General features: G+C 38.3%; 1 non-coding gene across 1 annotated transcript; it reads left to right on the top strand.

Moving 5' to 3' along the window:
• The first annotated feature begins 867 nt into the window (after nt 1-867).
• LOC113888293 lies at nt 868-958 on the top strand. Its single transcript, XR_003509929.1, has one exon. It is a non-coding gene; the product is annotated as a small nucleolar RNA SNORD86 (small nucleolar RNA).
• Nucleotides 959-19815: the final 18857 nt, after the last annotated feature.

Raw genomic sequence — 19815 nt, 5'->3', positions numbered from 1 at the left:
AGATAGCATATTAAAAAGTAGAGACATTACTTTGCCAACAAAGGTCCGTCTAGTCAAGGCTATGGTTTTTCCTGTGGTCATGTATGGATGCGAGAGTTGGACTGTGAAGAAGGCTGAGCGCTGAAGAAGTGATGCTTTTGAACTGTGGTGTTAGAGAAGACTCTTGAGAGTCCCTTGGACTGCAAGGAGATTCAACCAGTCCATTCTGAAGGAGATCAGCCCTGGGATTTCTTTGGAAGGAATGATGCTAAAGCTGAAACTCCAGTACTTTGGCCACCTCATACGAAGAGTTGACTCATTGGAAAAGATTCTGATGCTGGGAGGGATTTGGGGCAGGAGGAGAAGGGGACGACAGGGGATGAGATGGCTGGATGGCATCACTGACTCGATAGACGTGAGTCTGAGTGAACTCTGGGAGTTGGTGATGGACAGGGAGGCCTGGCGTGCTGCGATTCAGGGTTCGCAAAGAGTCAGATATGACTGAGTGACTGATCTGATCTGATCTGAGACCAAAGCCCGAGAGGCAGTCCTATCTGCCAGGAAATCTGACAGAAGTCACACCACCTATACCCTTGGCAGCGGGTCCAACCATTACACACCAAATTGTGGACTCAGCAGTGCAACTGTTGCTTGGCTCCAACTCAACTCAACTGCGATCCTAGAAGTAGTCCTGTTAGTTTAGGGACCCAGCAGACCTTTACATGTAAAAATCAGTCTTTAAAGACTGAAAAAAGTTGTCTGCACCTGCCAGTGTATTGATATCCAAGAAAAATTACACAGATCATACAGAGTAAGACAAATATACCATCAAAGGTAACTAAGAAAGCTCTAGTAACTGACCTTAAAGAAATGGAGATCCATGAACTGATTAACAATGGATTCAAAACAATTACCTTCTTTCTGACCTATACTGACCTCTGCAATGCTGGTGAAGGCTAATGCTGGTGTCTGAGTGATTCTCTGGGCCCAGCAAAGAGACCAAATTTCCAAAGCCTTGAAGACAATGGATAACACCCCAAAATATGAACTCATTTTCCATTCTACTTTCATTGACTAAGCAGCTACCAAGAACAAAGCCTACATTTCCCAATACCTGGCAAACAAATGCAGTATTGCCTCACGAATTGATTGCTTCTCTGATGTACACCCACCAGTGTATTTGGGGAAAAGCTTCTAGAACATGTTGAGGAGTGTCTGTCCTTTTGTGAGACTGGAGAGATTCCACAAAAGAATCTGCATGTCTTGAAGGAGGCAATGATTCAGGCAGATGAAGCAGCAGCTAAGATTACTAGGAAGCTAGAGAAACAGGAGAGGAAATGCTTGAAGATGGAAAAGAAAAGGCTGGCTTCAGTTTCCCTGGCATCTTCAGAAAGCAGTACTGCCCCCAGAGGAGTGTGAGGAGACAAGTGAAAGACCCCAAAAATGAAAAAGAAGAAGTCCCAGAAGGATTCTCAGGAGGATGGAAGACCCATATGCCTCCTTTTCCAAACTGCAGAAAAAAATCTTTTTCGAAGGAGGACCTAGTTAGTAGTAATCTTGAAGAGACAGCTGGCAGTGGGATCTTCCCAAGGGGAAGAAATCTTTCCCCAAAGAGGAACCAGTTAGTGACTCTGATGAGTCAGGAGACTAGAGGGTCCCCAATTAAAAGAAGAAATTGTCTTTCAAGGAGAAGTTACTCAGTAGTGGAACTGAAGAGGTTACTGCCAGAGACAGCAGCAGCTCCAAGAAAAAGAAAAAGCTCTCAAAGCTATCCCAGGAATATTAGAATGGACATCTCTCTCTACCTTGGGGAGATATTTCCCAACACATTTTCTAGAGCCCAATAAAAATAAAAACAAACAAACAAAAAACAACTACCTTAAAGAAGCTCAGTGAACTATTGGGTTGACCAAAATTTTCATTGTTTCATTCAGTAAGATGGCTCTAGTAGCACTTGGTTGTCTTTAACTGTCAAAACAGTATCCTCCAATTAAAATAAATACATAAATTAAAACAAAATATGATTAGATAGTATTTTGACAACTGTCATGTCAATTTGCACTAAAAATCATTTCAAATTTGTTAGCTTTTATGTAGAATTTTAATATTGAAGATGGAAGGAAAAAGCAACATTTTTGGCATAATATGCTTTATTGTTTCAAGAAAGGAAAGAATGCAACTGAAATGAAAAAATATATATATTTGTGCAGTTTATGGAGAAGGTGCTGTGACTGAACTAACATGTCAAAAGTAGTTTGCAAAGTTTAATACTGGAGATTTCTCACTGGACAATGCTTCACAATTGGTAGACCATTTAAGTTAGTGATCAAATCGAGGTATTACTTGAGAACAATAAATTATATATCAATCAGGAGATGGCCAACATACTCAAAATATCCAAATCAAGTGTTGAAAATTATTTGCACCAGCTTGGTTATATTCATTGCTTTGATGTTTGGGTTCCGCATAAGTTAAGTGGAAAAAAAAAATAAAAAAGAAACCTTCTTGATGGCATTTCTGCATACAATTTGTTCCTTAAACATAAAAAAGCATTTCATTTTTAAAATAAATTGCAATGGGTGATGAAAAATGGATAGTGTACAATAATGTGGGATGGAAGAAATTGTGGGAAAAGTGAAATGAACCACTGCCAACCACACCATAGGCCAAAGTTGAATGAAGTGTATATAGTGGGATTGGAAGAGAGTCTTCTATTATGAACTCTTTCCATAAAACCAATTAATTGCAAGTACTGCTCCCAATTTGGAGAAGGCAATGGCACCCCACTCCAGCACTCTTGCCTGGAAAATCCCATGGCTGGAGAAGCCTGGTGGGCTGCAGTCCATGGGATCGAGAAGAGTCAGACACGACTGAGCGACTTCACTTTCACTTTTCACTTTCCTGCATTGGAGAAGGAAATGGCAAACCACTCCAGTGTTCTTGCCTGGAGAATCCCAGGGACAGTGGAGCCTGGTGGGCTGCCGTCTATGGGGTCGCACAGAGTCGGACATGACTGAAGCGACAGCCACAGTAGCAGCACTGCTGCTACCAATTAGACACACTGGAAGTAGCACTTGATGAAAAGCATTCAGAATTAATTAACATAAAATGCATAATTTTCCATCAATTTAATGCTATGACCAGGCAAAAATGGTTACAGTTTGGCTGGGAAGTTCTGATTCATCCACCATACTCACCAAACATTGCAGCTTCAGATGCCCATTTATTTTGGACTTTACAACATTCTCTTAATGAAAAAAAAAAAAAAAATGCATTCCCTCAGTCAGTTAAGTTCAGTCACTCAGTCATGTCTGACTCTTTGCGACCCCATGGACTGCAGCATGCCAGGCCTCCCTGTCCATCACCAACTCCAGGAGTTTACCCAAACCCATGTCCATTAAGTTGGTGATGACATCCAACCATCTTATCCTCTGTTGTCCCCTTCTCCTCCTGCCTTCAATTTTTTCCAGCATCAGGGTCTGTTCAAATGAGTCAGCTCTTCACATCAGGTGGCCAAAGTACTGGAGTTTCAGCTTCAACATCAGTCCTTCCAATGAACATTCAGGACTGATTCCCTTTAGGACTGCATTCCCTGGAAGACTGTAAAAAGCACCTGGAAGAGTTCTTTGTTCAAAAAGATAAAAAGTTTAGGGAAGATGAAATTATAAAGTTGCCTGAAAAGTGGCAGAAAGTAGTGGAAGAAAATGGTGAATATGTTGTTCATTAAAGTTCTTGGTGAAAATGAAAAATGTGTCTTTTATTTTTACTTAAAAAAATGATAGAACATTTTGACCAACCCAATACAACAGGACAGAGATTAAATAAAATCAAGAAGAAAATACATGAACAAAATGAGAAATTTAATAAGGAAATTGTTGCTGTTTAATCACTAAGTCATGTCCAACATTTTTTGTCATCTCCTGGACTGTAGCCCACCAGGCTCCTCTGTCCATGGGTTTCCCAGGCAAGTACACTGGAGCAGGTTGCTATTTCCTCCTCCAGGTGATCTTCCTGACTTATGGATCGAACCAGCATCCCCTGCAGTGGCAGGTGGATTCTTTACAATTGAGCCACTAAGGAAGCCATAATTAATAAATAGAAGCCACTAAAAAATTCTTAAATAGAAGGATATAGTGACTGAACTGAAAAATAAAATAGAAGTCTCAATAGCAGACTCAATCATATAGAAATAAGAATCAGCTAACTCGAAGACAGGCCATTTCAAATTATCCAGTCACAGAAGCAAAAATGATTTTTAAAAAGAGAGTGAAAAAAAAATGAGGAATAAATGCAAAATTTAGGCAACATCATCGAGTGTAGTACTATGTGCATAAAGGGGATACAAGAAGGAGAAAAAGACAATGGGACTGAAAGTTTATTTAAAAACAATGTCTGAGAACTTCACAATTCTAGGCAGAGACATTGATAGCTTGATTAATTAAGTACAAAAATATCTAAACAGATTGAATGAACTCAAAGAATTCTACCCCAAAACACATTATAATCCAGTTATCATAAGTCAAAGATAAAGGAAAAAAATGAAAACAGTACAAGAAAAATTACTTGTTTGGATTTCGAGTGAAAGTATTGCAGGACAGGAGAGAGTGGGATGTACTGAAAGACTGCCAAAAAGAATACCTTACCTTCTGACTTGTAACACAGAATGTATTTTGCCTTATTCTACTTTTCCCCCAAGTTTTATAACCAGGAAATGTATCCATAAAAGTTTATTTTTTATTAAAAAAAAAGAGAGAGAGAATGCTTATCCTGACAAAACTGTACTTCATGAATAAAAGACAGGTTAAGACTTTTCCAGAAAGGGAAAAAAAAAAAAAAAAAAAAACTAAGGGGATTTATCACCATTAGACTTGCCTTATGGGCTTCCCAGGTGGTACAGTGGTAAAGATTCTGTCTGCCGATGCAAGAGACACAAAAGACACAGGTTCAATCCCTGACTTGGGAAGATCCCCTGGAGAAGGAAATGTCAGCCCACTCCAGTATTCTTGCCTGGGAAATCCCATGGACAGAGGAACCTGATGGGTTACAGTCCATGGGAACCCAAATAGTTGGACATGAATGAGAACACACATACACAAACACAGGATTGCCTTAAAATAAATGCTTAAGGAAGTTTTATTTGAAATAAAAAAAATATGTAAACAAACAAACAAATAAAAACAACATGAAGTTATATTAAAATATAAGTACCAGACAAAAGCAGTAAGAATCAGGATAATCATAGAAATTTGTTAGTAGAAACATAATATGTATAAAAAGCTAAAGTCTAATATTAATTACATAAAGTTTGTGGAGAAAAATAAAGTATAGAGTTTCTATATATGATCTAAGCCACTTTTAATTTCTTAAAGCAGGCTACTATAACCAAAATATTTGATGGGAAATTCATAGTAACAAAAAATACAGTAGATACAAAAAAGTTAAAAAGAAGAGAATCAAAGCACACGGTACAACTATGTCATCAAACCACAAAGAAATATAGCTGGAGAAGACAGGAACAAGAGAACTATCAAACAGACCAAAATAAATAAATAACAAAATGGCAATACAGGATCTTTGCATTCATGCTCAGGGTGCCGAGGCTCAGATGTGGGTGTAGGAACCCAGGGAGAGGACAGGGTTTGGCTGCTGTGAGTATACCATGAGAAGGCTACTGCAACAGCTGAGGGAGACCAGAGGAAAGACTGGGCATCCCAGAGTGGCAAGAGGTCATTGTTGCTGGGACACTCTAATTCTTTGCATTCCACTGGCCACTTCCAAAAGTGGTCAGAGCCCTAGAAGGTGGAATTAAAGGAGAGTGCATTTAATGATCTTAGAATGGGAAACAAGGCACAGCCACTGCCAAAACTTGGGAAAGTGCCTGAGTCAGCAGACAAAATACCACTGATGAGGTCCTGACCCCAGAGGTGGAAGCTACCACCAAGCTGCAAGCAAGCATAGGTTATTGCCCACACCTTGCTGGGAGCCTAAGCAGCTTGGCTCTTCCTAAGAATACATGACTTGAGACCAATTCCTCTGGAGAGAATACTACCTGTCTCACACTGTAACCACATCTCACAGTTTTATACCTGTGCAGGTTTTGTGGCTGCCATACCCTTCCCTCTCCCCAGCCTTACTGAGCAAGGGAGCCTTAATAAGCCTTGGTTTTTTCCCCCTTATGTCTTAGCAGGGAACAGTCACCTGAGGGCAGTATACAAGCAGAGCCGGGCCAAAACCAAAGTGGAACACCAGGAGCTGTGTGACAAAAGAAAAGAAAGGAAATTAGTTCCAGCAGCCACAGGTGCAGAAGATTAAATACCCCAAATTAGACTGAGACTGGATGTTAGGAGCAAATGTGAACCTTGGGAGTGAGTACAAGCTGGAATAAGGACAGATTTGAGATTAAGTAGAACTCATGCTGCCCCAGACAGGTTCAGAGACCATCCTAGAAATATTGGATGACTTTGGGGTGGGTTTCTCTGGGTGTTCTGGGCTGTTGCGTGTTGTTTTCACCAACAGTCTTGGGGTTTTGTCTTCTGTGCTGTGTGGCTTGTAAAGTCTTGGGGCTACAGTAAAGGGCTGGCACTGAATGCCTGAGGTGGGAAACCTGAGTCCAGGACTTTGAACCACCAGAGAACTCCTAATCCTAGGTATCTTTAATCGATGAAAGCACTCCCAAAGGCTCAACACTAAGACCGAGCCCCACTCAAAGGCCAGCAAACTCCAGTGAAGATGCCCCATGCCACGACTTTAGAAAAACAGGAACACAATCCTGCATGTTAGCAGAGAGGCTGTCCAAAGCCATAACAAATCCATACATACCCTAAAACACACTCCTGGACATGACACTGCCATTCAGAGAGACAAGATCCAGCTTCATCCACCAAAATACAGGCATAAATCTCACGAATGATGAAACCTTCACAAGACACTGATCCAACTCCACTCATGGGGGATCAGACCCCACAATTAAGAGGAAATATGACTTTCCAGCCTGCATAAAGGAGACTGCAAACAAAGTAAATTGAACAAAATGAAAAGACAGAGAAATATACAGCAAATGAAGGAATATGGTAAAAACCCACATGACAAAAAAAAAAAAAAACCTGAAAAAGAATTCAGAGTAATGATAAAGATGGTCTAAAATCTTGAAAATAAAGTAGGGGCACAGATAAATAGACCGGAGGCATGGATTGAGAAGATGCAAGAAATTTTTAATAGGGACCTAGAAGAAGAGTTAACAATCAACAGTGAACAATGCAATAACTGATCTTAAAAATACACTAGAGGGAACCAGTAGCAGAGTAACTGAGGCAGAAAAAACGGATAAGTGAGCTGGAAGCTAGAATGATGGAAATAGCTGAACCAGAGCAGAATAAAGAAAAAAATAATAAAAATAAATGAGGACAGTATCAGAGATCAAAGAAAAGAAAGGAAATTAGTTCCAGCAGCCTCAGGTGCAGGTACATTAACTATAACAACACTAGAATCATAGGGATCCCAGAAGAAGACAAAAGGGAAGGGCATGACAAGATATTTGAGGAGATTATAGTGGAAAACTTCCCTAAGATGGGAAAGGGAAATAGCCACCCAAGTCCAGGAAGCCCAGAGAAGCCTATACAGGATAAATCCAAGGAGAAACATGCCAAGACACATACTAATCAAGCTAACAAAATTAAACACAAAGAACAAATATTAGTATTAAAAGTATCAAGGAAAATGCAACAGATAATATACAAGGGGATCCCCATAACATAAACAGCTGATATTCCAACAGAAAATCTGCAGGATAGAAGGAGTGACAAGATATACTTAAAACAACAAAAGGAGAATCTTACAACCAAGATTACTCTATCCAGCAAGGATCACACTCAGATTCAAAAGAGAAGTCAAAAGATTTACAGATGAGAAAAAATTGAGAGAATTCAGCACCACAAAACTAGCTTTACAATAAATGCTAAAAGAACTTTGCTAGACAAAAAGCCAAAACAAAATAAAATAGAAATAAAAGACCTACAAAAACAAACTCAAAACAATAAATGGTAAAAGGGTCATACATATCAATATTCACCTTATGTGTAAATTGATTAAATATTCCAACCAAAAGACAGAGAATAGCTGAATAGATACAAAACCAAAACCTCTATATATGCAGTCTACAAGAGACCTAAGGACATATACACACTGAAAGTGAGGGGCTGGAAAAAGATATTCCATGAAAATGAAAATCAAAAGATAGCAAGAGTAGCAATACTCATATTGGAAAAAAATAGACTTTAGAGACAAAGAAGGGCATTACATAATGATTAATGTATAAAACCAAGATGAAGATATAACCATTATAAATAAATATGCACCCAACATAGAAACACCCCAATAAATAAGGCAAATGGTAACAACTATTAAGGGGAAAATCAACAGTAACACAAATAGTGGGAGACTTTAATACTCCACTCACATCAATGGACGGATCATCCAGACAGAAAATTAATAAGGAAATACAAGCTTTAAATGATACAATGAACCAGTTGGACATAACTGATATCTACAGGGCATTTCATTCAAATACAGTAGATTTCACTTTTTTCTCAAGTGCACATGGAGCATTTCCAGGATAGATCACATCTTGGTTACAAATCAAGACATGTCAAGTTAAAAAGAAAAAAAAAAAAAGTGAACACATTTCAAGCATCTTTTCTGATCCCAACACTATAAGATTAGACGTCAACTACAAGAAAAAAAAAATCTATAAGAAACACAAATACATGGAGGTTAAACAATATTCTTCTGAATAACAAACAGATAACTGAAGAAATAAAAAGGAAATCAAAATATATGTAGAAACAAATGTCAATGAAAACATACCTCAAAAGGCCATATAAGACAAACCCATAGCACCATCGTTCCCTTAGTGAAAAACTAAAAGCATTTCCTCTAAAATCAGAAACAAGACAAGAGTGTCCATACTTGCCACTATTATGCAACATAATTTTGGAGAATCTAGACATGGTAACCAGATAAAAACATGAAATAAAAAGAATCCTAGTTGGGAAAAAGACATGGAAACAAATTAGTGGTCCAAAGACAGGATGAAAGAATAAAGAAGCTGTGGTTACTCAGTTGTGTCTGCATTTTTAAGACCCCCATGGACCACAGCATACGAGGCCTCCCTGTCCATCACCAACTCCCCTGTTTACTCAAACTCATGTCCATTGAGTGGGCGATGCCATCCAACCATCGCATCCTCTGTCGTCCCCTTCTCTTTCTGCCTTCAATCTTTCCCAGCATCAGGGTTTTTTTTTTTCAAATGAGTCAGCTTTTCGCATCAGGTGGACAAAGTGTTGGAGTTTCAGCTTCAGCATGAGTGCTTCCAATGAATATTCAGGACTGATTTCCTTTAGGATGGACTGGTCGGATCTCCTTGCAGTCCAAGGGACTGTCAAGAGTCTTCTCCAAAACCACAGTTCAAAAGCATCAATTCTTTGGCACTCAGCTTACTTTATAGTCCAACTCTCACATCCATACATGACTACTGGAAAAACCATAGCCTTGACTAGATGGACTTTGGTGGCAAAGTAATATCTCTGATTTTAAAGATGCTATCTAGGTTGGTCATAACTTTCCTTCCAAGGAGTAAGCATCTTTTAATTTCATGGCTGCAATCACCATCTGCAGTGATTTTGGAGCCCAAGAAAATAAAGTCAGCCACTGTTTCCACTGTTTCCCCATCTACATGCCATGAAGTAATGCGACCGGATGCCATGATCTTAGTTTTCTGAATGTTGAGCTTTAAGCCAACTTTTTCATTCTCTTCTGTCAATTTCATCAAAAGGCTCTTTAATTCTTTGTTTTCTGCCATAAGGGAGGTGTCATCTGCATATTTGATTTCTCCTGGCAATCATGATTCCAGCTTGCGCTTCATCCAGCCTGGAATTTCACATGATGTACTCTGCATATAAGTTAAATAAGCAGGATGACAATATACAGCCTGACATACTCCTACTCATATTTGGCACGAGTCTGTTGTTCCATGTCCAGTTCTAACTGTTGCTTCCTGATCTATATACAGATTTCTCATGAGGCAGGTCAGGTGGTCTGGTATTCCCATCTCTTTCAAAATTTTCCACAGTTTATTGTGATTCACACAGTCAAAGGCTTTGGCATAGGCAATAAAGCAGAAATAGATGTTTTTCTGGAACTCTGTTGTTTTACTGATGATAAAGCAGACGTTGGCAATTTCATCTCTGGTTCTCTGCCTTTTCTAAAACCAGCTTGAATATCTGGTAGTTCACATATTGTTGAGGCTTGGCTTGGAGAATTTCGAGTATTACTTTACTAGCATGTGAGATGAGTGCAATTGTGTGGTACTTTGAGCATTCTTTGGCATTGCCTTTCTTTGGGATTGGAATGAAAACTGACCTTTTCCTGTCCTGTGGCTACTGATGAGTTTTCCAAATTTGCTGGCATACTCAGTGCAGCACTTTCACAGCATCCTCCTCTAGGATTTGAAATAGTTCAATTGGTATTCCATCACCTCCACTAGCTTTGTTCATAGTGATGCTTCCTAAGGCCCTCTTGAGTTTACATTCCAGGATGTCTGGCTTTAGGTCAGTGATCACACTATCATGATTATCTGGGTCATGAAGATCTTTTTTGTACCGTTCTTCTGTGTATTCTTACCATCTCTTCTTAATATCTTCTGCCTCTGTTAGGTCCATACCATTTCTGTCCTTTATCGAGCCCATCTTTGCATGAAAGGTTCCCTTGATATCTCTAATTTTCTTGAAGAGATCTCTAGTCTTTCCCATTCTATTGTTTTCCTCTATTTCTTTGCATTGATCCTGAAGAAGGCTTTCTTATCACTCCTTGCTATTCTTTGGAAATCCACATTCAAATGGGTATATCTTTCCCTTTCTCCTTTGCTTTTTGCTTCTCTTCTTTTCACAGCTATTTGAAAGCCTCCTTAGACTACCATTTTGATTTTTTGCATTTCTTTTTCTTGGGGATGGTCTTGATCTCTGCCTCCTGTACAATGTCATGAACCTCTGTCCATAGTTCATCAGGCACTCTGTGTATCAGATTTAGTCTGTTAAATGTATTTTTCATTTCCACTGTATTATCACAAGGGATTTGATTTATGTCACAACTGAATGGTCTAGTAGTTTTCCCTACCTTCTTCAATTTAAGTTTGGATATGGAAATAAGGAGTTCATGACCTGAGCCACAGTCAGCTCCTGGTCTTATCTTTTCTGACTGTATAGAGCTTCTTCATCTTTGGCTGCAGAGAATATAATCAATCTAATTTCAGTGTTGACCATCTGGTGATGTCCATGTGTAGAGTCTTTCTTGAGTTGTTGGAAGATGGTGTTTTCTATAACCTGTGTGTTCTTTTGGCAAAACTCTATTAGACTTAGCCCTGATTTATTCTGTACTCCAAGGCCAAATTTGCCTGTTACTCCAAGTGTTTCTTGACTTCCTACTTTTGCATTCCATTTGTCTATAATGAAGATAACATCTTTTGGGAATGTTAGTTCTAGAAGGTCTTGTAGGTCTTCATAGAACTGTTCAGCTTCAGCTTCTTCAGCATTACTGGTTGGGGCATAGACTTCGTTACCGTGATGTTGAATGGTTTGCCTTGGAAACGAACTGAGATCATTCTGTCATTTTTAGATTGCATCCAAGTACTGCATTTTTGACTCTTTTGTTGACTATGATGGCTATTCTATTTCTTCTGAGGGATTCTTGCCCACCCTAGTAGATATAATGGTCACCTGAGTTAAATTCACCCATTCCAGTCCATTTTAGTTCGCTGATTCCTAAAATGTCAACGTTCACTCTTGCCATATCCCATTTGACCACTTCCAATTTGCCTTTATTCGTGGACCTAACATTCCAAGTTTCCATGCAATATTGCTCTTTTATAGCATTAGACCTTGCTTCTATCATCAGTCACATCCACAACTAGTGTTGCTTCTGCTTTGGCTCTGTCTCTTTATTCTTTCTGGAGTTATTTCTCCACTGATCTCCAGTAGCATATTGGGCACCTACTGACCTGGGGAGTTCATCTTTGAGTTTCCTATATTTTGCCTTTTCATACTGTTTATGGGGTTCTCAAGGCAAGAATACTGAAGTTGTTTGCCATTCCCTCCTCCAGTGGACCACATTTTGTAAGAACTCTCCGCCATGACCCGTCAATTTTGGTGGCAGTACATGGCATGGCTCATAGTTTCATTGAGTTACAGAAGGCTGTGGTCCATTTGAACAGATTGTTTACTTTTCTGTGATTGTGTTTTTCAGTCTGTCTGCCCTCTGATGGAGAAGGAGAAGAGGCTAATGGAAGCTTTGTGATGGGAGAGACTGACTGAAGGGGAAACTGGGTCTTGTTCTGATGGAGTAGAGAGCGACCAAGAGGAGAGAGATATCCCACTTCCAAGATCATGAGCAGCGGCCATGAGGAAATACCCCATGCCTAAGGTCAGGAGCAGCAGCTGCACTTTGATGCACAGGCCATGAGGAGATACCCCACATCCAAGGGCAAAGAAGAAGCCCCAGCAAGATAGTAGGGGAGGCAAAGTCACATTTAGAATCAAACTCCATTCCTGGCAGAGACGCTCAGAGGGCTCAAACAAATCTTGTGCACACCAGGACCCAGGGACCCCACAGAGACTGAGACAGAACTGTGTTTGAGTGTTTTCTGTGGAGGTACAGGTCAGCAGTAGACAGCCACAGGGACAGGGACTCTGCACGGAGCAGACTTGGGTATGGTATAAGCCCTCTTGGAGGAGGTCACCATTAAACCCAGCATAGAGCTGCCAGAACTTACACAGAAGTGGGAAATAGACTCTTGGAGGGCACAAACGGAACCTTGTGTACCAGAACCCAGGAGAAGGAGCAGTGATCCCACAAGAGTCTGACCCAGACTTGCCTGTGAGCATCCAGGAGTCTCCAGTGGAGGCGTGGGTCAGTGGTGGCCTGCTGCTTGACTGGGGGCACTGAGTGTAGCAGTACATGCATGGGATCTTTTGATGAGGTCATCTTTATCTTCATTACCTCCACCATAGTTTGGCCACAGGTAAATAGCAAGGAGGGAACACAGCTCCACCCATCAACAGATAATCAGTACATATATAGAATACAATATTACTTATCCATAAAAAACAATGTGTTTGAGTCAGTTCTAATGAGATGGATGAACCTAGAGCCTATTATACAAAGGAAGTAAAAAAGAGAAAAATAAATATCATATATTAATTCATACATATAGAACCTAGAAATATAGTACTAATGAACTTACTTGCAAGGCCTCAATGGAGATGAAGACACAGAGAACAGACTTGTGGACACAGTGGGGGAAGGAGAAGGAGGGGCAAATTGAGAGTGGCATTGAAGCATATACATTACCATATGTAAAATAGATAGCCAGTGGGAATTTGTTTTATGATGCACAGAGCTCAAACCCAATGCTCTGTGACAACCTAGAGGCATGGGATGGAGTGGGAAAGAAGGTCAAGAGGGAGGGGACCTATATATACCTATGGCTGATTCATATTGATATATGGTAGAAACCAACACAGTATTGTAACCAATTGTCTTCCAATTAAAAATAAAGCAATTTAAAAAATAAAATTAATATTTTAACTCAAACATAGACTAAGTTAAAAGCATCATGAGAGACATACAGACTCATTGTACAGTGATTAAAGGGTCAACTTAAAAGGAAAACATGACAATTACAAATATATATATGTACCCTATAAGAAAGCAAATAAATACATAAAGCAAACAATGACATATCTGATAGGCTAAATAGATAGCAATGCAATAATGATAGTAGATTTCAATACCCTACTCTATAATGGATACATCATCAAAGCAGATGATTTATTTCATTTGCATCAAACTAAAAAGTATCTGAGGACAAAGGAAATGATTGACAGAGTGGAAAGGCAATATTTGAATAGGAAAATAATATTTTTAAACCACATATCTATAAGGAGTTAGCATCTAAAATACATAAGTAACTCATACAACTCAATACAAAAATAATTAAAAATTAGAAAAGGACTTGATATTTCTCAAAAGAAAACATACAAAATGCTAAATTTGAAAAGTGCTCAACATAACTAATCATTAATGAAATGCAAATCAAAATCACAATTAATTTTTACTTCATACCTGTTAAGATGGCTATCATCAAAATTTAAAAAAAGGTAATAAGTGATAGTGCAGATTTGGAGAAAAGGAAACACTTGACCACTATTGGTGGGAGTGTATATTGGCAAAGCCCCTGTGGGAAATAGTACAGAGATTCTTCAAAATTTTTAAAGTAGAACTACCATGTGATCCAGAAATCCCACATCTGGCCACATAACTGAAGGAAATGAAATCAACATATCAAAGAGATATTTTCACTCTCACCTCATTGTGGAATTAATCCCCATAGCCAACATATAAAAACCACCTAAATTATATCAACAAATGAATGGATAAATAAAATACAGTATATGATATTTTCACTGTATGTATACATACACTCACAGAAAATGGAAATATATTTCATTCTTAAAGGCAAATTTGTGATGACAGCAATGAACCTGGAGGTTATTATGCTTAGTAATGTAAGCCAGGCACAGAAAGACAAGTATTGCATAGTCTCACTTACATCTAAAACCTAAAATAATTGAACTCAGAAACACAGAGTAAAATGGTGGTTGCCAGAGTTTGGGACTTGGGGGGAAAATGGGAAGATATTGATCAAATATCACAAAGTTTCAGTTGTGCAAGATGAATAAGTTCTGGAGATTAACGTACAGCAGAGTGACTATGCTTAATGATATTGTATTGAATACTTGAAATCTGCTAAGAATATAAATCTTAATTCTTTTGCTCCAAAAATATAATTTGAAGAATATGTTAATTAGCTTGATTGTAATGATTATTTCACAATGTATATGCATGTGAAAGCATCAAGTTGTCCACCTTAAATATGTGCAATTTTGTCATTTATACTTCAGTAACCTCAAAGACAAAGATAAAATCTTGAAATTTATAAGAGCATGTTATTTATTCATTGAAAGATATAGTTAATAAGATTTAAACCTTACTTCTCATTTGGAATCTAGAAAATGAGAAGACAGGGAGATTACATCTACACAGTGTTAGAAAAAGTGAATCTTTCAACCAAGAATCCTACAATTAGGAAAACACACATTTATAAATGGAAAATTTCACAGGAATGCACAAACTGTAACCTTCTGACATTTACTTTCACAATCATACTAGGTGCTTTTCCTGAAGTTTTCAAATCTACACAAACACTCCTTAGGTAATAAATATTGAAAAATAATCTACCTGTAGCTTTCAATGTAATAAAACTGGAAATTCCACTCCTGGGTATACATCTAGAAAAAAGTAACACTAAACTGAAAAGATACATGTGCCCCAACATTCACAGCTTTACTATTTATAATATTCAAGACATGGTAGCAACCTAAATGGTCATCAGTAGATGTCTGAATTAAGAAAATATTATATATATATATATGTGTGTGTGTGTGTGTGTGTGTGTGTGTGTGTGTATATTTCCATCTCTTGAAGAATTTTCCACAGTTTGTTGTGGAAACATATACATACATATACATACACACACATACATACAATGGAATATAATTCTGTCATTAAAAAACAATGAAATACTGCCATTTGCAGTGATATGTATGAATCTAGGGAATATTATGCTCCGCAAAATAAGTCAGACAGAGAAAGACAAATACTGTGTGATATCACTTCTATGTGGAATCTGAAATAAAATATAAATGAATTTATATGAAAAATAGAAACAGATTTACAATTATAGAAATGAAAATTTGATTATCAAAAGGGAGAAGAAAGATGGGAGGGACAAATTAAGGGTACAGAATTAACAGACACAAACTACTATATATAAAATTGATTAGAGCAGAAGACATAAACAGACATTTCTCCAAAGAATGCATATAGTCAGTAAAGACATGAAAAGATGCTCAATATCATGAATTATTAGAGAAATGTAAATCAAAACTACAATGAGGTATCATCTCACACCAGTCAGAATTCCCATCATCAAAATTTTTCAAACAATAAATTCTAGAGAGGAAGTGGGGAAATGGGAACCCTCTTGTACTGTTGATGGGAATGTAAATTGATACAGCCACTATAGAGAACAGTATGGCAATTACTTAAAAAAAAAACCTAGGAATAAAACTATCATATGACCCAATAATCCCACTACTGGACATATACCATAAAGAAATCATAATTGAAAACCACACAAAATTTGGAAGATTCAACAGTGGCCATAGGACAGGGAAAGGTCAGTTTTCCTTCCAATTCCAAAGAAAAGCAATGCCAAAGAATGCTCAAACTACTGAACAACTGCACTTATCTCACACACTAGCAAAGTAATGCTCAAAGTTCTCCAAGCCAGGCTTCAAACAGTACATGAACTGTGAACTTCCAGATGTGCAAGCTGGATTTAGAAAAGGCAGAGGAACCAGAGATCAATTTGCCAACATCAACTGGATCATTGAAAAAGAGAGTTCCAGTAAAAAGAAAAATCTACTTCTGCTTTATTGACTATGCCATATCCTTTGACTGTGTGGATCACAACAAACTGTGGAAAATTCTTCAAGAGATGGAAATACCAGACTACCTGACCAGCGTCATGAGAAATCTGTATGCAGGTCAGGAAGCAACAGTTAGAACTGGACATGGAACAACAGACAGGTTCCAAATCGCAAAAGGAGTACATCAAGGCTGTATGTTGTCACCCTGCTGATTTAACTTATATGCAGAGTACATCATGAAAAATGCTGGACTGTGTATGAAGGACAAGCTGGAATCAAGATTGCCAGGAGAAATATCAATAAACTCAGATATGCAGATGACATCACTCTTATGGCAGAAAGTGAAGAAGAACTAAAGAGCCTCTTGATGAAAGTGAAAGAGGAAAGTGAAAAAGTTGGTTTAAAGCTCAACATTCAGAAAAGTAAGATTACGGCATGTGGTCCCATCACTTCATGGTAAGTATACGGGGAAACAATGGAAACAGTGACAGACTTTATTTTGGTGGGATTCCAAAATCACTGCAGATGGTGACTGCAGCCATGAAATTAAAAGATGCTTGCTCCTTGGTAGAAAGGTTATGACCAAACTAGATAGCATATTCAAATGCAGAGACATTACTTTGCCAACAAAAATCCATCTAGTCAAGGCTATTATTTTTCCAGTAGTCATGTATAGATGTGAGAGTTGGACTGCAAAGAAAACTGAGCACCGAAGAACTGATGCTTTTGAACTGTGGTGTTGGAGAAGACTCTTGAAAGTCCCTTGGACTGCAAGGAGATCCAATCAGTCCATCCTAATGGAAATCAGTTCTGAATATTCACTGGAAGGACTGATGCTGAAGCTGAAACTCCAATTCTTTGGCCACCTTATGTGAAGAGCTGACTCATTTGAAAATATCCTGATGCTGGGAAAGATTGAAGGCAGGAGGAGAAGGGGACGACAGAGGATGAGATGATTAGATGACATCACCAACTCAATATACATGAGTTTGTGTAAACTCTGGGAGTTGGTGATGGACAGGGAAGCCTGGCTGGCTACAGTCCATGGTGTCGCAAAGAGTCAGAGATTACTTAGTGAATGAACTGACCCCAGTGTTCATAGCAGCACTATTTACAATAGCTAGGACATGAAAGCAACAAAGGTTAATATGTAAAGAATTTGTTGGTCATATATACAATGGAATATTACACTCCCATGAAAAAGAAATTTGAGTTAGTTTCAGTGAGGTGGATGAACCTAGAATGAAGTGGATCAGAAAGAGAAGAATAAGTATTGTATATTAATGCATATATGGAATCCTTAAAAATGGTATTTATGAAACTACTTGAAAGGAAGCATTGAAAACTCAGATATAGAGGATGAACTTGTGGACAAATTGGGGAAAGGAGAGAGTGGGACAAATGGAGAAAGTAGCATCGACATATATATATATACTACCATGTGTAAATGGATAGCTGCTGAGAAGTTGCTACATAATAATGTGAACCCAGCCTGGCACTCTGCAATGACCAGAGGGATGGGATGGGGTGGAGGGGAGGGGAGGGAGGTTCAAGAGGGATGAGATATATGTATAATTATGGCTAATTTTCATTGCGGTATGGCAGAAATCAACACAGTATTTTAAAGCATTTTCCCCAATTAAAAATAAATTCAAAAATAAATAAAATTGATCAGCAGCAAGGATATACTGTATAGCACAGGGAATTATACCCATTATCTTGTTATAACCAGTAGTGGAGTATAATTTATAAAAGTATTAAATCATTATGCTTACAGCTGAAATGAACAGTATTAAAAATCAGCTATATTTCAATAAAATTAGAAAATATAAAATAATAATTATCTTAAATGTATTAATATCCTCAATCAAAAGACATTAAATAGATGAATCTATAAAATAAGGGGAAAAAAAAAAGGGCAAGATGGCATAGTAGTAAGACCCTGAGCTCACCTCCTGTTATTGGACATATCAAATCTACACCTACACATAGAGGAATTTTTTCTAAAGAAGACCTGAAGACTGATTGAACTTCCACTGTAAATGGAAGGATGACATAGAAATAGAAAAGAAATATAGAAACATTATCCATGAGAACTCCACCCCCACAGTGGTGCCATGCAGTAAGAATGAATATAGCTGAGGAACTATATGGATTTGCCCACATTGAGACACAAAAAAGCAAAGCAGTGTAAAGGGCACCTACAGTACAAAGAAATAATATTCATTTCCTAACCCTAGAGCTTCTGCAAAATGAGCAGGTAATTGCTGGAGCTGTCTTCAATTTCATCAGGATTGAAGGTGTTAGGGAGCACCACAGCTTGAGGACCCCAGAACTCCCCACCGTCCATGCATACACCAGCATTTCCCAGGAACCCCTCCTACCTCTGCCACTGTACAAAGGTAGCCTTCATTGCTGTGCTCCTCAGGAACTACCTCTAGCCTGGACCTCTCTGGCACTAGTCCTATCTCTAAGGATGCCTCATATGCACTCCCAAGGGACTGTTACTCTAGCTTCAGCTGATCCAACTCCAGCCACTTCACCAAGTCAGCCTCAAGTGAAGTTTTCCCTGGGAACTGCCCCTGGCCTGGTCAAATACAAGTTCATTCATCCCTCTGAGGTGGCCTCTGGGGCAGTACTCACCAGGGACTGCCCCTAATCCTGCCTAATCCAGTTCCAGCTAGCTTGCCAAAGTTGCCACATGAAAAAAGTCTACACAGGAGATGCTCCCTCAGTAGGGCACTCCTTCAAGACCAGCAGAGGTAACTGTTTCACCTAATTTCTACAAAGAAACAAAAAATAAAAGTTAAAAAAAAATGAGGAAGCAAAGAAAAATGATTCAAATGAAAGAAAATAAAGCCTCATAAAAATCCTAATTAATTGGAGATAAATAAATTAGCTGATAAAGCATTTAAAGAAACAGTCATAGAAATGCTCATTAAACTCAGGAGAGGAATTAAGAAACTCAATGAAAATTGCAACAAAGGCTTAGAAAATATAAGAAAATCAATCAAAAATGAAAATTACGATAACGGAAATAAAACACAGTAGACGAAATCAACAGTAGACTAGATGATACAGAAGAATGGATAAGAGATTTAAAGGACAAAATTGTGAATATCATCCAATCAGAACAACAAAAAAGAAAAAAATTTTTTTTTTTAATGATGAGAGTTGAAGGTACCTCTGGAACATCAAGCATACAAACATTCATGTTATAAAGGTCCCAGGATAA

The sequence above is a fragment of the Bos indicus x Bos taurus genome, chromosome X (genome assembly GCF_003369695.1).
Source record: "Bos indicus x Bos taurus breed Angus x Brahman F1 hybrid chromosome X, Bos_hybrid_MaternalHap_v2.0, whole genome shotgun sequence".
In the NCBI taxonomy this organism is placed as follows: Eukaryota; Metazoa; Chordata; class Mammalia; order Artiodactyla; family Bovidae; genus Bos; species Bos indicus x Bos taurus.
Note: the sequence above shows the minus strand (reverse complement) of the source record. Positions and strands in the feature narration are given on the sequence as shown.